The following is a 26,420-nucleotide window of genomic DNA, read 5'->3' as shown; positions in this document are numbered from 1 at the left end:
GATTATCAGCTAGGTTTTATCGCAGCCAACCGACTCCCAAAAGAGAAATGACAATGAATAAATCTGAATACATGAGGTATATACCAAAACAGGACATTAGTAACTGAAAATTGTCATGGCCCAGCTGAAGTCATGTGGAGCCTTAACCTTCTTTCACAGAAACAAGAATTTAATTGGGTGAACCTTTTGAAAGGCTAAGCACTCAAGAAAGCAAAAATGTGATATTATAATGTGACTGACATAAAATAGATTCTCCAATGCCTGCATCAAAATGCAGCACACACAAGTGCAGTGTAGGCATATACAAAGGATATTGTGAACGCATTATGAAATTGTGAAGCAGCAGCTTGTAAGTAATTGGGTACAAAACTCAAACCAGTAAGTGGTGATAATAAGCTGAAGTTAATAGGATAAAAATACCACATATATAAATACACATAAGAGAATTTACCTTTTCATAGGCAAAGTATAAATATGTAGCTGTCTCTGATTTATCTCAAAAGCCTTCTTGCTTGAGCTTGTATCTCTAACTTTTACTCCTCTTAATAGAAACGAGGTGTACCCATGAGGCAGGAGAGCACAAGGATGAGCCAAATGTTTGAAACATACCACTTTTTGCCCAAGTGTCCAGCTGTTCCACCTATAAGACTTCCTCAGTCACTGGAACATGTGATATGAACATGGATATGAGTGGGTTCAGTTAAGGCAGAGGTAGCTGAGGGTCTCTGGACAGCATCTGACATTCCCAGAAGTACTCAGTCACTTCGAGCTAAGTGACATACGCTGTTGCTTGGAGCAGTAACAATTAATATTTAGCATATTCATTAATATTAGTGTGCATGTTAAACGTGTAACTAGGCCAATGCATTGTACCACAAGAGGGCACCAAAGCCAAGACTTTATCTTCGTACCTCACTGCAACTACAGAGAATCTAGCAAGGACTAAAAGTGAAAGCTTGTGTGCTTAATTAACAAGGTAAACCGAAGGAGGAATTGTTTGCCTTTTTTTTTTTTCCCTTGTTGCTACTAAGGGAAGCGAAGGCTGACAACAGAACTTCACCAAGTCAGCATGCTATGTATTTTAAGGGGTTTCATTCACATGGATCTGTTTCAGTCTTTTTTCTTCCTTTCCTCTCCTTTTTTTTATTTTTTTCTTTTTTTCCTCTTTTCTCCAGAAAAACTCCTGAAATGTATTACTGTGCGCTTTCCAGGATGACAGCACAAGAGACCTTCACGCCAAATATTTGAGGTCAGATATCGCTTCTTTGGCATTAGGGAAGATGGCAACACATCTACTACCACCCCCAAAGAGAACTAGCAAACCAGTCTGGCCCATTCCTCGTAGACTCTGTTCCATGGCTGAAAGAGTACAATGATGGAATCATCATCCAGACAGCACTCTACAGGTTCAAAACCCTGTAAAAAAATTGTTAACACCTTAATCTCTACAAACCCCATGGATTAGCTCCCTATTCGGGATAGGTGTTACATGCAAAGGGAAAACCACACACCACTTCTGACAAGTTTGTTACTATTCCTGTATAATTCCAAGGAATGAAATATTCAGCAGTACTTAAGTGAATGGGCTGCTCTTATTGTGAACTTTTAATATGAAGACCCTTTCCAGCTGGTCAGTGGACCCTGAAGGGGTCATAATGGATATCCCATTCTCATCATGCATTGGAACGGGCTGCCCAGGGAAGTGGTTCAGTCACCTTCCCTGGAGGTCTTCAAAAGACGTTTAGATGTAGAGCTTAATGATATGGTTCAGTGGAGGACTTGTTAGTGTTAGGTCAGAGGTTGGACTCTGATCTTGGAGGTCTCTTCCAACCTAGATAATTCTGTGATTACCTTATTTTGGATTTGGTATAGAAAGGACACAGCAATACTGATGCAACTTTCTTCTGTTCATGAGATTTAGATACAAGAATTTAGGCCTGAATTTTTAGACCTCCTCTACATCCTTCAGCAAGATCTGAAGGAAACACCTATGAAGAGGAAGAGGTAGGCTGCAGTGTAAGCGATGATTTGACAAACTTTGGGGCTTGAATTTAAGACACAAGAAAACAAAGCAACTGCCATTAAAACAAACAAATGAGAAAAGGAACAGCTCAGATTTCACTAACAGTCCTCTGCCCCAATTGACACAGCTGCAGGTTCTCATCGTGACAATAAAAAAGCACATTATCCTTTTGGGCACACAATACTTCTTATGAATGCATGCATACATACCCATGCAGATTAAACAAGAGAATCACAAAGCTGGTAAAGTTTTAAGAAATATGAGAGTAGAGGTTCTTTGCACAATATCCCTCCGAACCTCCTGTGCATACCTGCTAGGATTTAGCACACAGCTCTGTGCTTTCCACCTCCCTCCCCACAGCCCTGCCCTGCTGCAGCAGCCACCTGCCATCCATCACCCCTGCACCATTCCACGTCATCTCTCATGCTTTTTTAGTTCCAGTGCTGGTGGCTTCCTCTTCCACTTCTGAACTACAAAAAGGGAGCGAGGCACTAGGAAAAGGGGAAAACTTTGCCACCTTTTCATTTATTTTAAACAGCTACCTTCCCTCTCCTCAGTGAGCAGGCTCAAACAACAGCTGCAGGCACAGCCTCTGCTCTGCCTCAGACCTAAATATGCTCTATGTCAAAATCACCCTGGGGAAATGTAACTGCCAGGCCTCAGGAAGTTTCTCTTACTCGTGTAAGAAGTGTGCCTTTTTTTTTTCCCATTCCCAAATATTCAAATATATATGAATTTCCACAAGGGGGAAAAAAAAAGTCAAAGAATCATGATAATAGAAGAAAAATATCAAAGCTCCAAATTCATGTATATTTTCAAAGCAAATGTTTTAATTTCAGCTCTTTATCACTCTCTATAGTGCTTTACTGTGGTCACTAGTGCTATGTTTTCCTAAAGCTGTACTCACTTGGAGAGAGATGCCAGCCATGTATGCTGTTTGATGCTAACAGGTTGAGTGGACAAACTAACAGGCAACTAAAACCAACCAAGAAGCACTTAACAGCAGACTGATGTATCAGCCCTAACCTAATCAACCATGTAATTTCAGAGAGGTAAGTCACAAGAGCTTTGTTTTGGATAAGCGAAGCCTAATGTGCATCAAGTCTATTTTCACTGTAATATGCTGGACAATTTCAGGGAGCAACTTATACGCTATGTGAAACAAGTCACAGCAAAATGCCCAGCTTAAAAAACAGCTGCATGTCTGAAGGCCGCAACCATCCCAAAGACGCAACGCAACCCCAGCCTGCACTCACACACTTCGTGCAGAGCTGACAGGGTCTTAAAGATACGCCTAGACTCAGAAGACACATATCTTATCTCCTGAAACCCATCGCTCATTTACCCTCTGTGCACAAATGTGCTCATCTCCAGGAAAGGAAGCAAAGCAATGAAGGGTTCAGGTTTCCACCAGCTCTGATCTAACGCTCAGATCGTGGGGCCAAGCGGGTGTTGCAGATGAGACGATAGCGTGAAGCTTTACACACAGCCGGTCCCAGGTTATAGAGCACCATCTGCCTGCAGCCAGGGAGATCGCAGCCACTGCACCAGCAACACCACTCAGAAGTAGTCAGCTTTGTGGTTAACTCCTACTTAACAGTGCTGTGTTTCTGCTAACCCCAAGCATTTTGCAAGGGTCTGATCAATTGCATACTTCTGGATATGTCAACGAAACCACTGTTAATACAGCGTGGATGCTGACACAAAGCAACACATGTTTTCTTTCACAAACTCCATTTTCATCAAACTACAAGAAAGCAAGCCGCTTTTTGCCAAAGAGCCAGCGCTGCTATACAGGACAAATTATTTCAGCATAGCAGTTTCCATGACTGTCTTTTCAGCTCGGCTTTCACCAGCTCTGCAAACCTGGTGGAGCCGTAGAAGCGTGGCTTTCCCAGCACGTGTGAGCTGTCTGCATGCAGCACTCCAGTAACACCTGAGCTCACGTACATACAAGCTTGCACCCAGACCTGGGACGTGCTTCTATCCTGTGCTAATCATTAAGCAGAAAAAGCACAGACACGGCTGTATACAGACTCACATGACAGAGTACGTATGTAGATTTACATGTATGTGGATTAGTATAACACCAAAATTTGGCAGTAGCCAGCCAGATCACTTAGAGAGCTTGTTCTTTCAAACAGGGTTGAGGAGCCAGAGCATTTCTGTGAAAGAATCACAGAGCTGATGAGTGAACAACAAGCCAGTAGTATATGTACCACATTTAATAAGATATAGCAAATACAGACAGAACATACTAAGAGCTAGCAGTGGATTTACTTCTTTCTGACCATTCCAGGATATATTTCAACTTCAAGAACAGGTCCAGACTGTAGCCTATGTCACCAGTCTCAGCAAAAGCTGCAGAAACATGACACAGGTAGATGTCAGTACTGTGCAGCCTCCTGCCCCGAGGTGCTTTGTCTTTCCTGGATTTATCTTTGGTTTTAGAACATTGCCATGTCTTTTTTTTGGCTTGATACAACACATGGAATGATCAATGGAACAATTAGCCACCTACTGATAGATAACACTCATTTAGCAAATGTCACAGGTAGGAGAACTGATAAAGCTTTATAAAATATGCCTGGCGATATGACCTGGAACTGTTTTTAAAACAAGGTCCACAAGACAAACTGGAAGCACCTCCTCACCAGATTAATAGTCTCACAGACCTGAAAATATCATAATAAAAACAAGTATTAAAACGTGGGCAAATTTTATTGCTGCTTGCAGTGTTTTGTACATGCTCTCAGTTGGGGTCTTTCCATGAACAGAGAAAAGCTTGGTATTGGGGCCTAAATTAAGCTGAAACCTCAAGAACACTTAATAGATGAGGAATGAGATTGAAAATTTAAAATGTTAGAAATTCAACTTGATTTCTAACCCTCCAGGAAGGCAGCCAGTTTTCCCATGTTCAACGGCACAGAAGCTGTCTTTAGTCTGCTCCTACTGTCACACTACTTTCATGAATTACAGCTATTAAGTCTTGAAGGTACCGAGCTATCAGTGCCCTTGGATAAAAGGAGTACTATTTGAGATTATAAATGAAGTATCTGTGCTCTTTTTTTTTTCTTCTTCTTTTTCCCCAGGAAGTCAATGGCTAGTTTTAGTGCATCCTGTCTACCAGAGAAAACGACTGAAACTAAAAAGAAACATTCTGTAAGCAATAAGCCACCTCTGTGGGATCCTTCTATGTTTCTGGTAGCATTCTACCTAAACCTTCTTCACAAGCTCCTGTCTCCTTGCCGTTTAGCTTTTAGCTGTGATAGGTTTTACTGGTAAACAAAGCAGTGCAACCAAAATGTAACCTCTGGTAAGCGTACAGCTTTAGAAGAACCAGAACAACAACACCGAGAATGAACACCACAAGTGCGCAGATTAATATTGGCAGGTTCTTATCTTGATCATCATAACTTGGAAACTATAACACTGCTGCATAACAAGTACATGTTAGTTCGTCAAAATAATGATGCTCTATCATAGTTCATTTTCATCTCTATGGCACAGACACGCAATTATTCTTCAGATTGCGAACACAAAGGTCAATGGTATCATAAAAGGACAATTTTGCGCAGCTTTCTGGGCAGTGAAAAGTGCTATTGCAATGAGGACTTCAGATAAGGCACACAGTTGCAGAAAAACTACATACAGAGGAAAACTAGAAAATTACGCCTTGAAAAGAAATTTTATTTTCCTTTCCCTTGAGATCTGTGCTAGAAATGTTTCACATTGTGACGGAAACGTGAGATTTCCTAAGATACCTCCTACTCCATAAGAGGACAAAGATAAGACATCAGTGACGAACAAAGACATCAGCACACAGAACAACCTGGCATTCTGTACATCACACTGCTGATTCCCCTCGGGTTCAGATTATTGTTCTGTTCTTCCCCTTCATTCCTGGAAAGTGCCCTGAAACCTTGCAGTGCTGCAGCGGACCTCTCAAGTCTCTTACTGGAGCTATTCCATTTAGTGCAATGAACTGAATATTCCTTGGAGAAGTGCCCAGAGTAGCACCAGTCTCCTGCATCCCAATACCTGCCTCTCAGTCACCGGCTTTTACACTGAAAACAGAGAATCATTCATTGTCCTGCATTCCCATCCCATTCTAGGCCAGAGAAGCCTTTCCTTATTTTATTTTCATCAGGAAAAATCAGTCCTGCTAGGGTTTCTATTACTATAAGTCAATTGAAATCCCCAACTACCACCTCATGCAGTACACTGCATCGATGGCTCCATGTTACAAATAGGCAAACATTAATACAGATCTTCATCAAGTCATTTCTCTTCACAGCTAGATACCAGGTCTTTCTTGCTCTTTCACTCAAGACATTTTGGGATTAAGGACAAAAACCAAGGATAAAAATTCTAATAAAAGGTAGGAGTTAGATGGGGACTAGGCAGAACTTGTCAAACGCAGGACAGGTGACAGTAGGAGAGGACAGGACTCCAGATCTTAAACTGCACTGGCAGGAAGCAAATACAGGATGTCATTTTATTTTATTATCAGCATCAAGGTACAGCGTCAAGTACAAATACCAACTGGTGCTTTTAAACATGAGATACTCAAAGTTGCTTTAAAAAAAAAAAGAATCTGGATTTCACTGTGCAGAGTACTTTCAACCTTAAGGAAATTCATTAAGGTGCACAAAGACCCTGTATGCACAGATTGTTTGCTGAACTCTTCAGCAAGTCTGAAATGAGCCCTGGGAAGACACTAATTCTGTGAGGACTTGAAACCGTAAGAGCACAGTGCAGTCTACTAATAGAAGGCTAAACGAGCATTCAGTTATGCAAGCAGTGGACATCAGAGGCTCTCCATCACTAAAAAGAGGCTATGGTTTATGCTTGTTTTCAAGAAAAGGGTAGTCAGGCAATGGTAGCTTAATAAAATGAAGGAGCCCCATACTTTATCCTTGCTCATAGCTTTAGCTGACTTTGTAATTGTTAGTAATATATATTGTTTTCTCTGAGTATGGCTGTGAACTCTCTAATCCTTGAAAGAGAACTGCTGAACTCCTCCTGCATTAGCTGTGCTACCTAACTAGTTCAAATGACTAGCTTATGAGAGAATTGTTTCACTTCTGAAAACATGAATTCTGAGTCTAGATCCATGACACAGGGCAAAATATGAAAGAAATTACCATAGAAAGAAGTTAGAAGAGACCAGCAACCTTCACAAACAGTGGCTGGAGATGGAAAAGCCAACAAGAATGAAAACGAGGACTTTAGTCCAGGTAATAAATGAACTGGAAAAAAATAAAAATAAAATAAAAATAAAAAAACAACAAAGCTGGCTGCAGGCTTAACCTCTTGGTCCTCCAGGCTCCTTGTATGATTTTTGCCTGATGGATTTGTCTTATCCTTTTTTGCTTTGTTTTCGAGGCAGGGGAAGGTAGGAGGGGTACAGCCCCTGCCCATCTTCCAGCTTCTCTGCAATATGAGGATGCCCAGCAATGGGGAAGCACACTTGTATTCATGCAGAGAAGCGCGATTTGCTCCAGGAACTGGACACAACAGCTGCCTGTACGACATGCGCTTCCTCTCTCGGATGTCCTACACAGGTCAGGCTAGCAGACAGATCACTGTTCTCAGCTGTCACTTACCATCAAAAAACCTCAAGCAGACAAACAAAGTGTGAATGCTCTGTTTGCGTTAGCTTAGGGCTATCAGATGGAGTTTCCTGTTAATATGTATCTGTTCCAACTGCAAGGCAAAGTAAAGTTGGTGCTTCCTGAAGGAAACAATGGCATAATTTTTAACCATCTCCTTGACTCCTTGCTGAAGAAGTACTATCTTCTAGCTCCTGTGTGAGAAAGCACTTTTGTTGTACAAGGTAAATAATATACAATACAGGGTAGACTGATACTAACAAAAACAGGTTAGCTACACAGCTAATAAGCAAGGTTTCTATCACACTTACTCAGCTCTTCTGGGAGATTAGAGTCTGTAAAAATAATTTAAGTTATGGGCAGCATACCAAAATACAAAGGACACAATGAATCAAAAGTCATTTAGGACACAACACCAGAATTATTGCAGGAAGGGCCTTGGCAAAGAGTATGATTGCAGTAGAAATGCAAACCAGATGTCAAGGTGCTTCAAGAGGAAAGGTTAACTGCCCACAAAAAGCAATGTTATTGCATCCTGCAACAAGGTATTGGTTCCTCTGAGAATAGGCAAGGCTGAACAGGAAAAAGATGATAGGTGCTATGTAAGAAGCTGGGGAAAAAAAAATACATGCTACATTCAAAACAAGTGCATAACTCAAGATGTGAACCACCAGACTGCAAAAAGTTCTGCAGTGCTCCTCAGAAAGTACATAACAAGCGTCTGATGTGCCTGATCATTAGCAGGAAACACCAACAAAGCACCATGAGTCACTGGAGGAGCAAGTGCAGATACACAACTAGGAAAGGATATCACTCAATACTACAAACCTAAAGCATTTTTGCAGTTGCGTGTACAAGCACCCCAGGGCTCAGCAAGACAAAATGGGTCATTAGTGATCTTACATGAAGGCTAAAAGTATACAGTGAGAATTATGTAAAACAGTGAACTATTTTCTGCTATTCTCATCGTTTGATAAAACAGCTCAAAGCAGAGAAAAGAATTCATTTTCAGAGCTATTCCAAGGACAATAAGCTGTCCCTTACTCTTTTGGCCACTAACACAGCTTTAGGGAACTCATACAGCCCTGCACACTGTCATCCTCTGACACATGCAGGTCTACCCACGTCCTGCAGCAGCTCACTTTTGAAAGCTTGACCCACCACCAGAAGACATCCCTGCTGCACACCCAGTACCCACAGCCCTAACGCTGCCTGTTGCAAAATGAACACCAACACCAATTTCAGCCCGTACTGGCCTTTAAGCCAGCATTCAAGCCAAAGCAGAGCTGAACCATGGCTTTGCAGCTATTTAGCAAGCCAAGTCATTTTGGTGGCAGCCCCAGCAGGAGAATAGGTAGCACCCGTCACCTCAAAGGGCCACACCACATGCGTGGCTAGAGCAGCAAGCAAGGCAGGAGCAGCAGGTTTGCCTGGCTCACGGTCCCAAGGAACTCTCAAAGTCACCCAGAAGCACGGTGCCAGGAGAGACGGCTGAAAAACTTTTTTGGGCAAAAGCGCACACAGCACACCACAGGCCTGACTGTTTCCAGAGGGAGGGCAGGCAGAGGAAGCTTTCGCCCGAGAAGCAACCACCCAGATGCTTGCAAAGGGCTGCGGCCAAGGTGGGTTTTGTACAATAAGCAGACCTAGGCACCTCCTGACACACAGGAGTTACAAGCAGGGACTTAGGACAACAGATAAGTTGCACACCGCAGCTGAAAGCAAACAGTTTGTCCTTACTGCAATAGAGAACTTTCCTTTTTATCATCCCATTCAGGATAAGTTTTCATTTCAGTAAGAAAGGAGAGGAGATAGGAGAGGTATGCTCTAAAAGCAGAGTGCCACGATGCCAGTAAAGCTTGTTTGCTAGGTGGAGCTTTACACAGTCAGTCTGAGGGCCCACTGGATCACTTCCACTTTTCTTGCAACAGCAGAATCAGGCCAGCAATTTTAAAGTAATTTAGTATCCAAATACTGATAGAAGAACACTAAAAACCTCTCTAAGGTTGTGCAAAACCCAGCTTCTGAAAAACTGTCAAGCCTAAGCTCTTGCTCTGCTGTTATCAACCCTAAATTAAATACATTTTCCCGAAATAAAACCTCACTGAACATTAAAAACAAACAAACAAACAAAAAACAACCACAAAACACCACCACCCTTGAGCTTACTTTCCTTAAATACACAACATTTCTTTAAACAAGCAACAGCATTTACTCCAACTGGCTTCTGATGTTTGGGCTGTCCTGATGTTATTTTAATAGCTTCACATGAGGGAACATTTTCAAGAGCTATATGTATTGCCCTTCTTTTTCTAATTACTTTCACAACAGCTGTACTGCTATAAATTACATCCTCTCCCCAATCAAAGGTCAGAGGACACTGTAGTATGCCTCTTAAAATAAATGCATCTTATTTTTATGCTAACGAGGGGATACTGAAACACACAAGATATGAGAAAACAAAAGATAGCTAAAGAAGAGTTACGTAAGGAGCTGCAAGTCACTGGGAAGACACACTGGGGCAAGTATGGCTACACATTTTCCACCTTTAAATATTTTACGTATTTTATTTTAATTATTTTATGTTTTTATGTTATCGTATAAGAGTACGCCTCTTTAGGAAAGGAAAAGGTAGGGTACAATACTGCAGAAAAAAAAACCAACAGCCCTGGTCACCTTCTCATCTCAGAATTGTTCATTTAGTAACCAGCTCCTAGCCAGGAAAGGTGCCCTAACCCAGAGCAGTAAAACAAGACAGACGAGAGGAACAGACAGCATCCCACAGTGTTGTACAACTGATTTATCAGTGGACAAAAACTTGTACGTTAATTTTATTGCAATATAAATCAGGACTTGTGCCTCTAGAAATAAAGAAACATCCAGAATAGAAATAAAGAAACATCCAGAATAGAAATAAAGAAACATCCGGAGTGCTACACTAGCACAGTGAAAATCGTCCACGATAGGAAGGTGACATTGACATTCCTGACAGCATCCATATCTTTAGTTGTGAACAGAAAGAGACAGTGACCCTCAAAAAACTGCAGACAAATACACAAATGTGGAAGGAACACCTGGAGCTGCTGACCAGGATAGAAATTTATTTCAATTAATTCCGAGCATCACCGAAGTGGCATCGGACCTGAGTGACTGCAGCCTGCCTCCTCCTAGCCTCACAAATGCCTTTCTGTGCCCCTTCTTCCTGAAACAATCACATCTGAAAGAGGCTTTCATCAGTGCTGGCAAGTAAGATGAATACCGTGAGAAAGATCTGAAGCTGGGATAAGTACTCTCACTGACATTTTAATTATGATCCCCTGCTTTAATTATTTAGAGCTGTAGCTGACATGCTTTCAGAGAAGTCAATATTGTGTTCTCTTTTTTGCGAGTCAAGGATATAAAATACTATCTTCCTATATGAATTGGTAACAGCGGAAGAAAACAAGGCAAATTCTCAGGCATTAAATGGAATATTCACACAGCTTAGAGCTTCTCTGCCTTTTTCAGACATATCTACCAAAGAATCAATCAGAAAAAAAAAAAAAAAAAAAAAAAAAAAAAGGCTGAAATTCTAGCAGGGTACTAAAAGGCAGGAATAAAATTAAGGGAAAACTTCCTCTCCCCTTCCCCACCCCCACCCCCCAAAAAAATATTAAAAGAAAATTGTTCAAGAAAACTACAATCAGGTCTGAAGCTTTACAAGAGGATTTAAGATCTATGATACTTAAGTCATGTTTCAAAATTGGACTCTCATTTTGTCTACTCAAGTACCAAAGAACTTCCTTGTCAAAGAAGTTAAGATGAAATGAAAGCATGAGATGCTTAACATACCGAACCCTACAGGAGGGGCTCCTATTCAGCACCAGGGACTCCACACAACCAAAATAAACTATTAACTGGATGCACAGCCCTGTGGTGCTCACAGTAATGACCTTACTGCTGAAGCTGCCAGACATGCATTTTATTTTTCATCTTCCACAAGCTTTTCTGTAGATGGAATTTTAAAATACATGCCAACCATAATGCTCAGTTTGGTTTAAAATGCTCATTTGTACATTATATTAGTGTGTTTTTCCCAAGCAGCACCAATAAACAGCATACTTCTTGTAACATTATACCAGAAAAATACATCAGCACATATACACCTAACATCATGGCCAACTTCAACCGCTCAAATATCATGCTTGTGCTCCAAAAACCAGGAGACATTTACATTTTTCTGGGAGTTGTCTTTTGATGCTGCAACAGAAAGAAACGCTATTTTGTAACGAAATCTCAAGTTCTCAGTCAGATAACTTCAGCAGGAGCAAGAGCTGATCAAAAATCATTAGCAAGCAGACCTCTGAGACAGTGACCCTGTGGTACCTCTGAAGATGAGCCACAGCCTTAGGAGTGGAAAGCTATCACCAGCCCTTGGAATTCAGGAGCACTACACCATCTGATCTCTGCCAGGACCAGGAAAGTATTTTGCTAGTTGTATTAACATTATTTTTCACTTGTGAATGAGCTCTCACATTCAGAATTCCAGTGGATAGCTTCTGTTTTTTTCTTAAGATTCTCAACTTTTGCTACTTGTCCTGCAACCTCTGTACTAGTGCAAAAATCAGTGCCCTCATGTAGGGCAGCTCTTCGGGCCAGCCAAAATAGCCATGAAGCAAAGGAACAGAGACAAAAAAAAAAAAAAAAAAAAAAAAAAAAAGCCTTGGATTGAAACTCCCTCTTAACTTTGCTACTCTATTCTGTCTCCCTGAACTTCAAAAAAAAAAAAAAAAAATTGTTCCAAAGCAGCAGCATTTTAAGACTGATGATGGTACCTTACCATATTGATTCATCTGAATTCAACTGAACATTGAGCACTTAATGAAACGCTTTCTCAGTTTGGACTTCACTCAGCAGGCTCCATCTGAAAAACGTATCTTCCTAGGAAGCAGCAGGTGAGAGCTGAGCTATGAAATTTAGATTTGAATATTAAACCCCCCCAATATTTCTTATGCTTCTGATGTACCATCACGAGACAGTCTGATGAAGCAAGAGTGCAATGCATGGAAGACAGTACACTGCATGGCTTACGGTTCCAGTGTTCCATGGACACAGTGACTTTTACTACAGCTCCTAAAACTACTACAGGTCTTACTAATACTTCCAGACTGTATATAGCAAGTGTTTGCTAACAGCATGGAATGGATTTTTGAAAACAGAGTGATATAAGTCAGAAAAATGAAAAAAATGAATTATTTAGTACACTGACTTGAATAATAAATGAATTGTTAATGATGTTATGTCTGACACTACACATGCACATGCACATGCAAGATTAATATATATATTCAAGAACTTGTTTCAATACATATGTATTTTATATACTGTATATTTCCACCAAAGAACTTTTTCAGTTACATGGAGGAAAGCCAAAATTTCCTCAAATTAAGGACTAAAAAAAAAAAAAAAACCACCCCTCTCTCATTTAAGTTTTATAAATGCAGTATTACAACATTGAGCCATGTTGCACATTATTCCAGTTCCTGTGTTGGCTTTTTTTTTTTTTTTTAAAAAAAAAAAAACTTTATATGAGGTCCTCTGCAATGAATAATCATCATAAACATAAATTTGTAATACATAAGGTTAAGTAGAGGCACAAGCCTTTATGAGATGCGGGCCTCGAATAGCTCTCCCTGGGAAGTCGTGGTTTCATGACTAAACTACCAGGAAATGTAAAATGCTGATTTTCTGTCAAAGTGCACTGCTCTCAAGATTAAGCTGCCATTTTGAGTGTATGTTTAGAAAGTGTCAGTAAAATGTATTGACATGATCTGCCAACATATTAAGAACATCCATTTGAGTAGCATATGATCTCATGGTAAAATTATGCTTTGAGTTACTATTCTTGGCCCTAAACTACTAGACATTTTAAATATTAACAACATTGCAGCAGCAGCCAAAACCCTAAGAAATTCCAGGGTCAAATTCATCCATCTACATGACACTGCAGTCAATACACATCCTGCCATGTGCATGAATGGATGTCAGTCATAATATTAAATAAAAGACTCTGTCAGCCTGTCACTTTCCTGATATCTATTAATTTTCTCTGTTTAGTCTTCAATTGTGGGAATTTATTATTTAGAACTAGATCCTGTAGATTCTGATGGCCATTCACTACGGGGTGGGGAAACAGAGATAAGAGCTGCAGGGATGAACTCCATACCATTGAATCACCTGTCTATAACACCTCACTGTTTGCTTCGCTTTTTAACAGATGAAGATTTTTATGGTTATAATGAAAACTACTGAAAGCAGCCAAATATTTTGAAGGTACTTCTGTAAATGCATCCTAATTAAATCATTACAGTCCACATGCATCAAGTAATCCATACAATTCTTCCGTGTAAGGATCAGATTTCCATGTATGTTCATCATCCAGGAGCCCAGCCCTGATTCTTTTGAATACATTCTCAGCTTAAAGAACTAAGCCCTTTTGACAAGCATCTCCAGTTATAGATCCCAATTGCTCTTGATCACCCAATATCTACTGAGTTTACAAAACTACAGTCAAGTAGAAGATCCCGGACCCTTTGCTCCACTCTAATGGATCATTTTAAAGTAGCTAAAGAGGTGAAGATTATGGTACTTAGGACATACCAGTCATCTTGCAAGTCACAACACAGAAATTATAAAGGGCAGAAATAGTTGGCTGCACTTTTTAAACAGCAGCTTTAAAGAAACATTTACATCTTTTTTTCAAAATGATTTTAGCAACAGGCTTCTCCAGATTAAAGCAGGGCTTCATTTTATTAGATTTTTTTTTGTTGTGCTCTGAAAAGGAGGCTAAGTCCCACAGAGCTCCAAATTGCAGGCCATGAAGCCCGTGGCAGCAACTGGAGACAGATGGTTTACTCTTCCCATGTATCAGTGTTAAAACCCAACCCACAGTAATTAATACTGTTTTTAAAGATGCAAAGCACTTCAGAAGGTTCAGAAAGCTGAAAAACACCAATAACACCAGTTAGCAGTGCAGCTCAAAACTGAAGGACATCATTTGATTAGGGACATTATTGAAACGGCACCTGTGCCACTGGAGAAGACTTTTTTACGTAGTGTCACCTTCGTCAGCACAAACAAAAGCATTGTTCTACTTGGAAAGTCTTTGGCAGCAGATTCGGGAAAATAACAAAGTATCTCTAATGCACATAGCACTTAACATTTGTTGTTTCATAATCTGATGAAGCAGAATTAATTTCTTGACCAGCCTACAGGATACGCTTAATTAAAAGAAAAAAAGGACTAAGAGAGCTCTGTTCCACCTATGTACTTGTGTTTTTTTTTTTTTTCTTCGCCAAGCAATTGCTTGGGCAGATCCCTACTGCAGACAGCCTGTGCGTAATTGCCACACAAAGAAACACAGAATGCAAGTCCCTGACTACCACTGCAAGCCCCTGGCTTTTACATCTCCTAGCTATTGTTATTTTTTAGATATTTCATACCTAAATATTGTAGATGGTGACAGATTTTGACCATCTGCTGGCCATAGCTGTTAAGGACAGAAGTAATCAAATAACATCAAGTTCTCATGTCCAGAGTACATTCACTATAAAATAAAATTTTTAAAAGCAGAAGAGTTACTACAACAACAGGTCTGAAAAAAATAAAAAATAAGACAACTATATTATGATCTTCACATTTGCAGATTTCCATTTGTATGCTGTTTCCCACTACTCAACAAAGCCAAATGAAAACTACTCTATTGTGAAACTCCCTAACAAATTCTGTTCATCTCAATTCTCAACTGTGGAGAAGGAGGCAAATTCACATTATCCATCATTAACACAGATGCATGAGATAATTGTATTTTATAATTAAAAATACTTTATTTTCAGTATAAATCTGGCTCCAAAGATGACTTCATTTGAGCCTGGAAAAAGCTAGCACTGCAGGCAAATAAACCAGAAGACGGTACATTAGCAAACAAATTATTTGAGTGGTGCAGTCATGAACTTCCTCAACAATAGACTTTAACAAAAAATAATCTGTCAAGCATTTGAGCAATTATTCTGAACAGAGAGAAGCTTCCCCATAAGAAACCACAATCCCCGAACTCTTAAGGTGATCTATTTTGTGCCTTTCTCAAGTTGGCACAGAAGCATGTTTCTCATTCATCTTTACCACACATAATGAAGTTAAAATAATAATATCATTCTCCTAGTAACGAAAGCTTCCTGAAACAGGCTCCTTCATAAGTAATAAAGATCACCCATTTGGAAGATGTTTTCGAGACCAGTTCCTCTAATAATGGCATCACTGCCAGACAAATTGCTACTGCTCCCTATCACGAGGCAGAGCAAGGAGCAAAGTAACAGTTTGGGGACAGAAAGTGTCAGAACTTGAGCACTCCTAAAAGCAGATGGGGTCGGGGGCGGGGGGGGGGGGGGAGGAAAAGGGTCTGTGAATAAACAAACTCTGGGGCAGCACAGGCCTGGGAGAAATGAGGCTCCTGAGCTAAAACTCCAGCAGATGGCCCCAAAGCAGCAGCACAAAGCTTTCTCCCAGCAGCTCAGACAACGTGGGCACTTGTTTTCTGTGCACACTGCGAGGGCAAAGCTGAAAATCTAGCTCCACTTTGATCTGCATTGATGCAGTTCAACGAAATGAGGAAAATATGTTCTGTTTTATTTAAGAACAGAAGTTAACACAAAAAAATAAATCTGGTCAAAAATTATGGTTGCATAAGATACCAGAAATTAAACGTAAATTTTCTATGCACGTTGTTTCTATTCATCCTTCCCTCTTCCTGGCTTAGGCAATAAAAGACAAAATCATGTTAATTGTGAGAGCCTTCTCCCCTTTTCTTCCCATAAAAATGGAAATTTCATATTTCAACCACAAATGAGAATTCTTTAATGCACATTTTATTTTGGAGCAGGTTTTTTTTTTTTTTTTAAACATTAAAATGTTTTGCAATGGAAATCCTGATCCCTCCCTACATAAGCCACTGAATATCATATACACATGGCAAAAACGTGGTTACAGCAGAGCTTTTCAAAAACTTTCTCCACTGTAACTAAAAAGCACCAAATGATCATAGAAAGTGTGTCAGGCAAATCATTTCCAGTGAAATGGGTCAGAAAGAGAGTGCTGCATATGCTTTATCGCATATCATCACTCATACACTTGCAAGGTTAGCTGTGTCCAAGCCCTCTTTGGAAACTTAGGAATGGTTTCTAGAAGGAGAGCAAACTAAAAGCCACATGCTCAGAAGTGACGTACTCTAGTTAAAAATGACTGCACTCTGAAATTGGACTTTGGGGCCTCTCACAAAAATGCCCACCTTCAATTTATTCCTTCAGAAATTTCATTCTTCACAGCTGAACACCAAACTGGCCTTCTTCCACCTTCAGAAAGGCATACCTGGCCCCGCAGCAGCTGTGCTGATTAATGAACTTGCTATCTAAGAAAATTAAAAAGAAGTCAGAACGCTCTTTTATGTGGCAACAACATAAAGATGCTATCATATTGTCTAGTTTACCATCTATATATCTTTCAGAATAGATATTAGGCTTGGAAAAGGATGTGTTTTTTTCCACCATTAACAATCTGGTAGTTCATTAAGAGAGGAAAACTGATTCATGAAGAGCCATTTGCAGCTTAGTTCTGTAAGTAAATGAACACATACTAATGTGATGGAGAGCCCCAGAGCTACCAAAGCAATGAAAATAAGCACAGGAGGACCCCTCTTCTGTGCTCTGCAACATACGCTGTGACAAGCTAGGTCTGGTTCAATGTGAATGAGTTTACATTAAAAAATCTCCCAATTCATTGCCTTCCATACTGAGTACTTTAAGAAAATTCCACAGTGGCTAGGTTCTTTCCCCTCAACTTCTACAACCATCTCATTTGCCAGCTATCACCCAATCATACATTAAGATCTGGTACTTCAAGAATACACTGCAAACTGAGACGTTAAAGCTCTGCATAACTTCTACCCCAACGTATTGCCAGAACTCAAAACTCAACTTCTCTTACTCTTACAGACTGCCCTTTACCAAAGGCACGCTGTGTTATATATTGAAAGTTTGCAGGCACAGAGAACGTTGTTTGATCAGGTTAGAAGTGAAGAGAGGGGGAGGGGGGGGTGGGGAAGATGGCCTGGCGTGCCCTGCATTAACACCCATCTCTGCCTTCTCCTTTCCTGCAGCAAACACCACAGACACATCGATTACAGGCTGAGGTTTCACCTCAGGAACAGCCAAACTACTCAGTGTCAGAATGGCTAGGAAAACATGCAACAAGATAGGTGTATAAATAGGAAATCTGCAACTGCTGGAGGAGGCTTACAGTGAGTTGCTCAAAAGCATGGGGAGAAAGTATTTGTTTGATAATTTTACTCAAAGGAATGAAAGCAGAAAGCAAGAGTTGATAATTCTCTAAGCTGGTCTGCTGACATTGAGAAACTGATAAATAGAGGGGATAAGCTATGTGACTTCAGTTTTAAGGCCTTCAGCTTATCTCTGAGACAAGCTGAAAGGGAGAGACCACTGGTAACACTAAAAGAACAGTGGCAGGGAAAAAATCATCTTAAAATGAAAGTGCCTGATAGCAGCATCATGTATGGCTACAAGCAGAGCAAGGCTGCATTTCATGAAGATAAAGCAGTGACTCAAATGCAAGAGGATGATAACTTAGATGAGTTTTGTATGTCAAAAGGGATATAAGATGCCCCGTCTCCCTCGCATCTTATACCTTGAGTGTTTTGTGGTATATGTAAGGATTTAGGAATCCATATTGAAGATAAAACCCATGGTACAAGCTTGAACATCAGGAAAGAAGCACTGTTACCTATCACTATTTGGAAAGAAGATTGCTTGGCACTGTAGCCATGTGCTTTTTGCTTACTAAATATTTGGGGATTTCATTAACAACGGGCTAAAACACACCATTCTCATACAAATACGGTTTTACCTGTAGCTGCACACTTCAGAAAGAGAATGTGACCAACTCACAGTCATTTCAGTGCGTGACAATACAACATTCCAAGTTTTTATACCATCGGGCAGAAATGATACAGAATAATTAGCTGTTGTCACGTCTACTCAGAACGAAGTTCAAGGCTCAGATTCATTGTGTGCTGAAGGACAGAAAGGAAGCAGGACTAAGGACTTCAGTCATACCATTCATTGCATCGCAGATCAAGCTTTACAGGATGTTACTGAATACCTCTAAAATCATAGTTCAAATTCTGCCACAGCCAACTTGTCTCAGTTCCATGAATCAGCGTTTATGGGTCAGTGCTGTGAATCAGTGTCCCAAGTCAAAATTTGTCTGTCCTTAGCTACATCCCTCCAGTCTAAGAAACTGAAGGACAGCTGTTTGCTGGAACTGCATAAAGCCTGAAAGGGAAACCACAACACAGCCATGTGCAGGCGTACGCTCACATTTTTATATCATGTTTCCTTTAAAAGATGAGATTACCCTACTCTCCAAATCACAGAATGTTCTTGAAGTCTTCTCGCTTGTGGTCTATCATCACATCACCCTGAACATGCCTGATCCCTCCCATTGTGGAAATTAGACAGGGTCAGGCCCAGTAACTGCTTGGATGGGAGACAGCTGGTGAACACCAGGTATCGTAGGCTCCCAAGGCTCAGCTGGAGTTGACACTTGGACATAATGTCAAACCAGTGCACTGGCAGTAAAAGCTAACCAAGGGAAGTGCAGGCTTATTCTCAACAAATGGTGTGATCTGGTGGCAGCAGAAACAGGCATGGCTGAAGTACTCTGCCCTCTTTGCCTCAGCCTCCACCAGCAAGGTCTCCCAGGCCTCTCTGATTATTTGCTGAGTTCAAGAAGGACACAGACTAACAGGAGGAAACCAGGATGAAGTTGGGGATACCTTGAGAGCTCATCCCATACAAGAGCACAGCATCAGACAGATTGCATCCAGGAGTGCTGAGAGAGTTGGGCTGTGGTGCTGTGAAGCTGCTTTGCCTCTCTGAAGGATAATGGAGACGGGGCAGAAGGACCCTGACAAATGGAGAGGGGTTGATCCCATCTTCAGAACAGCTACAGAAGCATACAGCTGAGATTTCTTTCTATGCAACAGCTACAACTCAAAGTCACAGCTTGCATCACTGTTTGCAGTGCTCTGCTCTACTTCTACAGCAAAAACTGACACAAATTGAAAGGACCCTCAATGGACTACTGGAAGCTACCCTCAGAAGTTATATCCACCGAGCCACAGACACAAGGGCAAGAAGCCAACAATGGAGCAATCAGGAAAAAGGAAATCCCTTGCATCATAAGATTCATCTGCCTGAAACCATCTGGAAATTGACTCTTCAGGATATAAAGTTCACAGCATATTTTCTGAAGAAATACCAGCAAGAAAGACTCACAAGTTTCCTGGGCTTTGACCCAGAAGACCCTCAAACATCCTTCCCTGGCTCGACACAGTTCAGAGGAAGACTTCAGTGAGAAGCAAAAATTTTCCATACTTACACAGCCAGACAGTGCCCCTCATCCTTCTCTAACCAGTCTCACTCCATTTATTTCTTTCCAAGAGGATGAAAACCTGTTGTTTCATCCCTGAGGTGATGCACTGAACCCTAAAACTCAGGGAGAAAGTTACAAGTTACCCTATTCGAAGCAGAGTTTTGGAGGAACACGATGAGCAACTTCCCAGCCAGCACCCATTCAGAAGGCCAGCTGTCCCTGCCTGCCTGCCTGGAGTAAGCCTGTTTGCATTCAGAGAACTACAAGCATGAAAGACTGAAGATGCTATTAGGACTTTGAGACTCAAATCATCTTTTTCCATAGGGTTTGGAGGCTGGAAACGTGACTTCTGTTTCTACCAGTAGATAAATCCTTGCAGGAATGAGTCCATTAGATTCAGTATAAAAAATAAAGCCATTGGTGCTTCTACCTTTGTCCAGAAGCTCAATGAAAATACAGCAGGAAGTGATAATTCTCTTGCCCCCCTTCTTCCTGTGTGAAACAGTATTTGTCAGGCCTCACAGGGGCCAGGAAAAAAGAAATGCAGAAAAAAAGTCTACATGAACTTTGTAGGAAATGGATTGTGGTGTTCTTCCCCTCCCCCCTTAAGAAAGGCATCATTTACTGATGGCAACCCATTACAATAGCTGGTTCACTTAAGTTTAGGAGTAAATAAGTAAATACATAACATACATTTACAAATCTCACTTCAGACCAAAGAAAACAAAGTCAACATAACATGCTTTAACCAACTTGCCTTGCAAAGCACCCAAACAGGTGTGCTGATAAGAACAGATTTATGTGGTGACACGTGGTGGTTAAAAATTGCATCGAGAGAATTTCCTATCTAGCAGTAATTCTTCCAGAGGAGAAAACCATATACAGCCTTGTATACTCCCACATCATGAATGTTCAACACACACCTTTAGCAGCAGAAGCTACCAAGGCACTTAAATGGCAGGCTCCCAGTGACTGCCTCTATCATGCTTTTAGGTGCCCCACCATGCACAGCAACAAAATCCCACCCAAGACCCTACCAATTTTCAGAAAGGAAGTGTACAACATGGAGATATTGGGAAATTTGCAGTGCATTTTGAGTTTTAAGAGGGTTTTTTTGTTTTTTGTTTGTTTGTTTTTTAGAATTAGGAAGTCTTCAAGACAAGTTAAAAAAATGCAAATATAGTCCAAGAAGATTCCTTTAAATATTCATTGTTTGGTATCTCTAGAAACATCATCCAGTACATCCAGGAAATTATTGGAGCCTTCAGGTAATCAAAATAATTGTGTTTAGTTTTGTCTCTGCCTTTCACTTTATGGTGTTTATTCAATCTCTCAAACTAAACTAACTTCATTACGCTTTTGATTCTAGATCAAACAGATAGCCAAATGAATGCCGAACAGCATTCATCAGTTCAAAGGGAGTTCTTCTCAACTACTCAGCTGCAAAGACATTGCTTAATTAGTGGCTCAAAGAAGAACGGACTCCAGTACACACTGATAAACCACAGTTACAAACGGAAAGGTAACAGCAACCTTACAATATTCCCCTGAATACTGACAGCTGTAGTAGGCTCTTAGGTTTACAGATGCAAATGGCAAACAGCTAAGGTCACACCATACTTATAAGAGGAAAATGCTCAAAACACCCCTCCAGTCCCACAGAGCAGCGTAATACAACAGCGTGTCCCTTTGCTGAACAGCACACATCATTACTCCTCCCAGGTACATCGACAGCACTCAATAACAATCCAGTTTAGATGAGCACACACCAGATGAACAACTCGTCCTATCATCACGTGCTATTGTTCACACACAAGAGTTCTTCCTAATGCTGCTTAAATACACAACATGGAAACTCTTGACGCAAACGGCCTTTGTTTCTTCTGCAAGAGATTTGTAACATTAACTCATTAACTATAAATATTTAAAGTGCAACTCATAACATTGTTTTCCCTAGACCACTATGCTCCTGTTATTAAGGTGCCGCTTTCAAACTTGTGTTTTATCTGAATGGCGTTTTACCAGCAGTTCCCAAATAAGGCAAGGAAGCAAGCCCAACGCGTCCAAGGTCACTGCTTGTATGTCAGATTGCACTGATGGTTATAACTGTTGTGGTTTTCCACCTTGAGAGAGCAGGAAACTAAAGGTCTTCTGGGTAATCAAATGCACATGTAGAAACAATAAAATACACCCATAAAAAATTGAGTGCCAAGCTTATTAACACAGTCTTTTGCAGAAATGGCAGCCAGCGCCAAGTGTTCTATCTTAGACACCTTTTGCCTGATTTTATTTTAATTTTATTATTAGTACAGAGGTATTTCAAATGTGTGACTGTTATAGACACACACTGCTGTCTCCCCCCTCCTTCCTTGAATACTGTTTAACACACAACACAAGATGGACAAAAAAGGCTACTTTTTGTGCGTAACATCTGCTAAACAGGTGCTACGAGTAGGTTATCCTGAAAAACAGACCAAAACAAGTGGGAGAGAGCAGAATCTTTTTGAAGATGAGTTTGTTTGTCAGGTGCTGCTTTTCAAACAACACCTCATTGCTGTTTTCATTTAAAAGAAAAAAAAAAGACACTTAGAAAATATGAATCACTTGCAACAACAGGGAACATGAGGAAGCACAAGGGCTCCACTGAACTAAATATCCTAAAAGCACACCCAGATCACCTCCTCTGAAGATCTCAGCAGTCTAAGCAAACAGGAGAGTCAGGCAGCAACACTATTTGCTAGTGAACAGTGGGATGTCTGGGTGCCAGCAGGTCCTCTTCTAGGCATCACAGCTGAGAAGTAACAACAATAGACTTGAATAATAAGACAGGCTTAGAAATAAAACATTTAACATCAACCTTCTTTCAGGAAGCCATGAGGGTTTTATAATGCATGTTCTCCCAACAGACCATTCCAAATCTATTCAAAAATGCAAAAAGTTTCTGTAGTTTTAGTCATTCCTGGGGAGGGTTTTTTGTTTCCTTTTGTTTTGGTGGTGGTTTTTACTTCATTAGTTGAAAGACACAAGAATGTAACTTCAAATTCACACTCAAAGTATTTGAAAGAGAGGAACACATTCATACACACATATCACTTACTGGAGGATGACTTTTCACTTTATTTGTGCTGTTAAATTATTGTCCTTTGAATTTGTGATCCTTAGCATGCATTTCTTTGAAAGTTAAAGGTTCTCATTTCAAACTCAAATTTTAATCAATCGTTATTTGATAATTATTTAATTTGCCTGGTTTGGGGAGTCTTAAGATAGACATTGATTATAATTTCAGTCATCTAATGAAACAGTTTGGGGGAAAGATGCTTTCTTGCCTTATTATTATTTTTTTAATCCTCCAAGTGTCACTTGCTTCAGTAATGTATGAAAAGCCAATGATTTCTTGAGCTTGAAGCATGCTAATCTTGGAGGTCTGATCATGAGGCACAGGCTGCTAAGACTGTCTTCAAAAGAGACTCACTGGGATATTCTGGCTCTGAATATCCGAAGCAAACATAACAATAGCTATTCAGCCTAGATTACTTCAATGGTTTTCCTCCTCCCTCCAAGTTTGTCACCTCAGCTATTGTAGACCCTGAAACTAGATCCAAACATAGCTGCTTCCCATCACCCCACGGGAAAAATAAATTAAGCCTGAAGGTTATACAATGACAGGTAACTTTCAACGTTGTAACTGTCAAGATTTAAATCAACAACATTAATGATTTTTTCAAGTCCCGGTGCCGCCTGACAAGCAAAATCAACACATGGTAATATCACAACGTTCTAAGTTATTTAGTATATGCAGTAGAGAAGTCAGCAGTAATTGTAACACTTAGGTACTTTCCTGTATCAGCTGTAATGCTGAGTGGTGAATATAAAGGCAAGTTTTCAGGGGGGGTAGATTTTTTATTTTTTAAATATTTTCAAGTATTTGGGGGTTGGTTTTTCTTTGTTTTGGATTATTGTTGTGCTTTTTTTTTTTTTTAATTAAAAAAAAAAAGTTACATAGGGTGATGGTGTGATTTAACCAGGCAGGCAGCTAAGCACCATATAGCCATTTGCTTATTTCCCCCCACAGTTGGATGGGGGAGAGAATAAAGATTAAAAAAATATAAAAGAGAAATTGTGGGTTAAGATGAAGACAGTTTAAGAAGGAAAAAAATAAAAAAGAAAATAAGCAGTAAGCAGCATAACTGCTCACAACCAGCCAACAGGTGCCCAGCCAGTGCCCAAGCAGCGGCATACCCCCAGCCTGCTCCCCCCGTCTTATTGCCAAGCAAAACGCCCCGTGATGCAGGACATCCCTTTGGTCCCATTGGGTCAGCTGTCCTGGCTCTGTCCCTTCCCAGCTCCCACGGAACCCCAGGCCTCTTGCTGGCCAGGGAGCATGAGAAGCCGCAAACTCTATGACTTGATGTCAGCAGACATCTGTATGCACGTATGCATGTCTGAAATAATCTGAAGTTCATTGTCATCACTGCCTCACATTTTGTTCATCTAAAAGCACAGCAGGAACTAAACTATTACTCAGCCTGGTTCTCTGGTCCCTTTTAATGCTGGGAATCACAACAGATACAGTTTGAGAACTGCAGATTTCTGGATCTGATCCTCGACTCCACTGAGACATTCTCAAGTAAAATATTTGAGAAAACGTCTCTCTCCAAGTGCACAGCACAGCATACACTCATTGGGTTCCCCAAACATTTTGGTTTGGCCCCAAAGGACGCACATTGTATTCTCTTGCTTCTGGGCATCTTCTTTCAAACAAAGTGAAGAAAAGGTTCCCGCAGGGACTCAGAGCCTGTTTTCACACAAGAGGAGCACTTGTTGACAGCAACACAGCAGCACTACAGGTGCTTACCTGATTCTTATACTGACAGGCAGCTCAGGCCAAGGCTCTGCAGCAAAATCCATGAGGCAGCACTACAGTTCTGATTCAGGCAGCACAAGAATTTGGAAAGATTCCTTTGGATTTTAAGGTTCAGCCTGATGCAGACAGCAAAGTGTATTTTGGCTGAGGATGCTTTCCAGTGCGTATGGAGAGAGAAGGGAAGAAGATCAGTCTTATAAAGAAGAGTTTCACTGCAATTAGATGAAAATTGTCTGCATATGCAATGTATGTGAGCACAGAAATTTAGAGCACTGAATTCAACTTGAGTTAAGGATACTCTACACCATCCAGCAAGAAGTTAACTATACACCTACCCAGGTAAGTTTAATATATACATGAAGATATGTTACATTTCTATATATTTTTAAGGTTTGATTATTTGCTGAAACCTCAGACTTACCAGAGAGATGGTTCCTGCCAGCTGCTTGGAAACTTTGTGGTAATTGTGAATTCATTAAAGCCTCAGTCATGCACCTGGTGTCACAGCTTTAAGGATTACATAAGGCAGCAGCCAGCCATCCTCAGGTGAGGTAGAACTCCATTCACCATAAACAAAAGAGGTTTTCCAAGCTTTGGGACTGCTGCTTCAAATCTCTAACCACACACTAACACAGGCTTTCCATGCTGTGGGAACAAATCAAGATGGTAAAGGAACCAGGATAAACTGCAGTAAGGGACTGGGGGAGAGCTTGTTATCTGGCCAATTTGTAGCACAAGAGTAACAACTTTTGAGAGAGCTTGAAGTGCTCTTCAAAGATATCAACACGTAATCTTCCTGTTTGGTTAACTTCACCCTGACACTGAAAACATACTTCTGTTCAACTTCACTGCTTTAGCCAGCACCACACAAGGCTCTGTCCTGTCTGCCTTTTGCACCTCTCCATACCTTTCTACCTCCTCTTGCTTTCCCTACAACACATCTCACAATCACAGACCAAACCTGCGGGCCCACATAGAAAGCAGGCAGGTCAAGAGTCAGGAAGCAAGTCAAAGTGCTTCTCAAAGAGCAAAGTGCCTTTGAGGACTTTCTGAATGAACATTCATTTGTAAGGAACAGATGCAATTTTTAATTTATTTTTTTTGATGATAGCAGCCTCAAAGGTATCTGATGATCAACTGTGCTCAGAACAGATTACAGAGCATCGCATACCAGAACAGACCTGGAAAGGTGAAGTCTTGATGCTTTTCAAAAAGGGGCCTGAATTCATCTAACTCATCTTCAGACTGTACACCTAGCTATGCATAGCTAAGACTACCATACCTTCTGCAAAGCACGCATTTTGTGAACTCCCAGCAAGTCCCCGGTTGGATATGTAGATATTTGCATCAGATTCAGAGTTCGATATTTTCCTATGTATAAACAGGGCATGTAGTAAAAGATACAGTTGGCTCTTTGGACTTCAGTTGGACACTA

General features: G+C 40.6%; 1 protein-coding gene across 5 annotated transcripts in view; it reads right to left on the bottom strand.

Moving 5' to 3' along the window:
• KCNQ1 (potassium voltage-gated channel subfamily Q member 1) overlaps window positions 1–26,420 on the bottom strand; it is a 342,658-nt gene that overhangs the window by 297,988 nt on the left and 18,250 nt on the right. The gene's annotated exons all lie outside the window — the stretch shown is intronic.

Source organism: Aythya ferina (genome assembly GCF_964211825.1).
Source record: "Aythya ferina genome assembly, chromosome: 5".
NCBI classification, from domain to species: Eukaryota; Metazoa; Chordata; class Aves; order Anseriformes; family Anatidae; genus Aythya; species Aythya ferina.
This window is presented reverse-complemented; position numbering and strand designations above follow the sequence as displayed.